Genomic DNA, 5990 nt, shown 5'->3' with positions numbered 1-5990 from the left:
CAATGTAATGGCATATTTCGTTTCTACCGTTGTCATATCCGCCACTGATACCCCAAAAAGAGCCCGAGCCATCCTCGGACTCGGGTAGAGTGATCAGGAGTTCAGGGCTATTGGGAGGAAGATCATCCCTGGTAAAGATCAGAGTGCACTTATATAAATCATCTCTGGATATACAGCAACTAAGGGAGTGGCTTAGAGAAGACAAACCTGGGTCCCATCTTAGCCCGAGCGGTACAAGGAGACTAGGATAATGGGCCATGAACGCTGTCGTATTCTCACATCATGACTACTGCTCGAGCATCTCGGAAAGACCTTGATCCTGGGCCAACAGGTATGGATCACTGTAAAGAACTGAAGAACTTGAGCGCAGCTCAATGAGCTGAAGAAGAATTTTATTTCAGTTAGTTAAAATAACCACTGTACAATGCTTATATACAATACAAGAGAGGAGCTAAGAAACGTGTTTCCAAAACCTACACAATACAATCGTGTTTCAGTATTTAGTACAATTAACGATCACCATACGTCAAAAAATTCATTAATGTGTCAGTTAGCGCACATAGAGATGATGTAACAAGACTAGAGACAGTATGGTTTGTCAGTAGTGACAATGTTAGGTTGGCAGGTGATCGATAATTCGCTTGAGAGTAAATCTAGCAAGCAGATTAGGTCAAGTCATAGTAATTGGATGTTGAGTCTAAATATCGTACCTGCATAGATCAATGTTAAAATACTAGAATATGAATTATTTTTCTTAATTTAGGTGAACCAAATTCAAGTGAGATGAGATAAATTAATTAAAACTAAATTAAACAATTAAATAAATTAATTAAAGCAAAAAATACAAGCTAGAGACGAGGGAAGATTAATTTAGATGAAAATTCAAATTCTTAAAAAAAGCTAAGACGCACAACGATGCCGAGACAAGTTTATAATTTACGTGTCAAATTCAAATTCAATAAATTTATTGATTAGTTCACGACAAAATTCTCAATATTATTTAATTAGATTCAACCCTATTAAATCACTATGGAATTTCTGTTTTGAAACCTAAAAATACACATTGAAACCAAATATTATTTATATTCAATTTAACCATGTGTTGATTGATGTAGTGAGGCAAATATTAATATATCGCCTTCCGATTTTAGATTAACCAACAGATATGTAATTTAATTGGTCAGATTAAAAAAACACATTATAAACGACATCAATCAATAAATCAAAATAAATAATAAAATCTAATCAAAATCAAAATATAAAAAATAACTTGTCTCGACCCTATCGTGACCTTAGTCTATAAAATTCTACTCCATAAATTCAAAATAAAAGTAAAAACCCGTGTTTAAATTCATAGGAAAAAACACAATCAAGAAGGAAATATGAATTCTCAGCGATTTTAGCGTGTATTGAGGTCTTCGTCCAACTTCTACCTCCTGACTCTATCTTACTCCAACTACACTTGTGATTACATGACGCACTAATTGGCTTTCTAGATTTTTGATCACTCAAGAGATTGAATCACATCTAGAATTGATTGAGATAAGATATAGTTATAGCTAAAGGATTTGAGCATGACATAGTTTTGAATCATATTTTGAGATATTATACATCTACTTTAAGTCATACTTCTATGAATTAATTGTTAATTGACAAGAGGTGAGCTTATGAAGAAAAAAAAAAAGAAGAAAGAAGCAATCTATAATTTTTCTGATTATCCTTCGAAGCTAAAATACGTAGCAGAATGACTTACAAATGATTTAGGCGATCTTTGGATCGTTTCAGCCTCTCGAGCCTACCTAATGCATCATTCATATTAATAGTGTCTCAATTTGATCATATTAAAAATCGAATGCAGTGTGTCAAAGACACACACTTATCCCCCATGTGTATCCTTTCTAAATCTCACATCAACTACCCAATTTTAGCTCATACTCTATTCCTCTATCTTAAATTTGAGAGAAATAAACACCTTTAGTGCTTTTAAAATTTCAATAACTATCATGTGTTGACAATAGATAAGAATAATTGGAGGATTTTGCAACAAAATAATGAAAAAAAGGAATGTGATTGATGAAAAAATATAATGATAAAAGAAAGGAGAAGGAATGAATGTTGTATGGTATGATGATTGAAAAGAAATAAAATGGAATGTTGTTGAGGATTGAAAAAAAATGAAGAAGAAAAAAAAAGCTGAAAGGAAGATGAAAAAAAGAGAAAGTTGGAAGATGAGTATTGTAGAAAAAACAAGCTAAATGAAGGAAAAAAGATATGGGAATATGAACGAAAGTAGAGAAAGATGAAAAAGTTAGATGAACAATGATGAATTTCAACAACGGGAGGAAGATAAGAGATGAAAGAGTGCGTTGTATGATTAAATTGTTTATCTTCTATCACTTTGAATCTCCTTACCTTTATTGTAGCCATGAGTCATGGTCTAACATTATAAACTTAAAAAGGCCTATTGACCAGGTCATATTTCTCTAACATTTGGTGGAGAAAGATATTAAAGATAAGCTTATGAAGAGTTTCGTGAAAAAAAAATCAGAAAATATGAACACTTCTCGAACTAAAACGCTTTTGATAAATATGAGTTTTGACTTCCACACTACACATTTTCATTATCTTGATATTTTCTGGTGAGTGCTTGAGTTTTGAAGTTGCAACGAAAGTGAATTTTATGATTTTTGAAGTGTGATCCTTTGATTGAATGTGACATAATTAAATGGTTTAAAAAGTATTGATTGTGTTTTTTTTGAGATCATTGAATATTCATATCCTATATTTTTATTCTCTAATTTTTTCAAGGACAAAGAATGGCTAAGTATGGGGGGATTGGTAAGTTCAAATCCTATCGAATTTTAGGGATTTCATTTTCATGCTTATCTTAAATTTTCATTCTTTTTTATTTAATTTTATCTTATTTGTATTTTGAACAAAAGAAGAAAAAAAATCTAATTTTGGAGATTAGATGATTGTACAAGACTTCAAAGGCAACAAAATACCAAAAGACTTATATTTTATTTAGCGTGAGAATCTTGGAGTTTTGGAAGAAAATCTGGGCAAATCTTGATAGAGATGAAGTCTCACCTTTTAAAAATAAAATTTTTACAATCTTATCAACAACTTGAACTTGACATGTGCTTCAAAGATTTGAAGGATTAGTCCCATTAAGTTTAAATAAAAAGTACAACACAGATGTGAACAATAGTGAAGAGAGAAAAACAAAGAGAGGAGGTAGAAGACAACAACAAAGAGGAAGAAGACTCAAAGAGTAACTGAAAAAATTTTCATGCTTGATGATTAAACATTAAAACACATGCTAAGTGTTGTAACGTGAAACAAAACAACCAATCCCCCAGACTTTTAAGATATACATTGTCCTCAGTGTCATATTACTCAAAAAACAAACATGAAGGTAGGATAGTAACAGAGCACTTCTCTGATAGTGCTGCTACAAGCACGAAGTGCTACATTGGGATGATATAATTCTTCAATGCTTGCAATATATTATTTCAACAGTTTAAGCTTTTTCAAAATCAAAATCATCTTATTGTATCCCAATATTCCCTATACACACAAAAATTATAGATGATTAAATTAACAAACTGAACAAAAATTAAAAAAAAAATGAAAAGAGATAAAATAAATCATTGGGTTAACTCTTAAGAAGCGCTAAATTTATTGTCTATATCTAGACAACTCTCTTTATAAATTTGTTCGGATCATGCAAAAGAGTACTCGGCTCCTCTTGCTTCGTAATTCTTTCATGAAAAATTTTCAATCGATGTCCAGTTGCCTTAAAGGAATTTCCAGAATCTCCACGGATTTCTACAATACCAAATGAAAAAAAATTCAGTAACAATAAAAGGCACAGACCATTTGGAATGAATTTTACCTTGCATGATTTTTTAGATGAGAATTATAAAGAAGCACTTTTTGTCCATACTCAAATTTCCTATTCACAATCCTTGCATCATGTCACTTTATTGTATTTTCCTTGTAGATTTCTACACTCTCGTATGCATCAAGACGAAGTTCCTCCAGCTCACTAATTTGTAGAAGACGCTAATCACATGTAGCTTGCACATCGAAGTTCAAAAATTTAGTAGCTCATAATGCCTTATTTTCCGTAGACCAAACAAAAAAAGAGGTTCCTATTAGGGGTGGGCACGGGTCGGGTTTTTCGAGTTTCGGGTAGTTCGGATCGGGTACCCGAATTTTTCGGGTAGCATTTTCATTACCCGAACCCGATCCGATTCTGGACAATACCTGCCCTTTCGGGTACCCGATAAGGTCGGGTTCAGGTAGGGGTCGGGTTCGGGGTTTTTTTTTTTGACAAAATAACATTTTATCATTTTGTGCCTATCAAATAATATGTGACGAGAAAATAGGCTTATCAAAATAATATTGTCTCGTGAATGTCTACAAAAATTAAACACAAAAAAAAATAAGAGCATAAACTATTTAGATGCATATATAATAAATTAACAAGTCTAGTCTTGAAATCAAAGTTAGATCTTCACCAAAAAAATCAGAATCAACTTCTTGTTTGACTTTCAAAATATCATCTGGAATGTTTCATCACCTGCATAAAGATGTAAATTTATTAACAAAAAAATGAACATCATAAAACAAAAATAAAGTGTATCAATAATTCATGTTTTTCATCAATGCAGGAAACAAAATCCATAAAATAAATACTAATAAGATTCACATGCATAAACTTCCAACCTTGAATTGATTACATTTTTTTTCACCTTTATCGTTGAATTAGTTATGATAATCAAACATCAATAATAGATGTAACAACACCCAATTTTGTCAACTCTGCAAAATAAAGAAAGAAAATAAAATGTTAGTACTTCGAAATGATGAGATATATCTAAAGTAAATAAAATAAAATTAAAATACCTTTATCAATCATTTCAACATCACGTATTAATTGGTTTTGAATCACATCGAAACCAGTCTTGAGCACAAATGAGATATTGAACTATCTTGGGCGATAAAGAACTCCTAAATGCATCAAGTACACGCCCTCCGGTGCTAAATGCAGATTCTGAAGCAACGGTGGAAATTGGAACTGCCAATATATCTCGAGCCATATGTTTTTTTTTTTTTTGCAAAATGGTTTTTCAATTTATTAAACTGGACAGGTCCAATTATAAGCCCATATGTTTTTTTTTATTTTTAAAAAACAATCGGATACCCGATCGGGTGATTCGGATAGCAATTCTATACCCGAACCCGATCCGAAAAATATAATCGGACCTGATTTTACCCGACAATTGCACCCGATCGGGTTCGGGTCGGGTGGAACCCGAAAAACCCGATCCGATTGCCCACCCCTAGTTCCTATAGTGGTTTTGAATGCTTTTCTACATACCCACAATACATCATTCAATTTACTAGCTCATTTTTTCCTCGAAGATCCAATGATTTTCGTAAAAAATTTCTTAATCTCTCGATTTGACACTTCTATTCGACCATTAGTTTGAGGATGATAAGGTGTTGTCACCTTGTGAATGACAACATACTTAGCCAAAAGAGATTAAAAATAGCGATTACAAAAATGTGTTCCCCATCTTTAATAATGACTCCAACAAAAGGTAGTTGTGTCATGTGTAACGTAACATGGAGCGTTGAACGGTGATCCGGGTAAACCGAATTAATTTATAAATTTGTTTTTGGTTAATTACGAAATTTATTTTCAATTTTAAAAAATAGTGGTTAAATTAATTTGGTTTAAAAAATTAAAAAATGGATTAATCTAATTATTTTAAATAATATTAATTTTTATATGAGCCTATTTATAATGTCATTGTGTGTTTTGCTTATATTGGATTTGATAACCAATAATGGGATTTGATTACAATGATTTTTTTATAAGTCTCATTTTTGCCCTAATAATGTAATGTTTAAGGTTTTATACTAGATTAAATATAAAAATCGAGTTAATATGTATTTTTTTTAAAAAAAACATATAT

This window comes from Primulina huaijiensis, chromosome 9 (genome assembly GCF_012295235.1).
Source record: "Primulina huaijiensis isolate GDHJ02 chromosome 9, ASM1229523v2, whole genome shotgun sequence".
Lineage (NCBI taxonomy): Eukaryota > Viridiplantae > Streptophyta > Magnoliopsida > Lamiales > Gesneriaceae > Primulina > Primulina huaijiensis.
The sequence above is the reverse complement of the archived record's forward strand: the minus strand, read 5'-3'. Positions refer to the sequence as shown.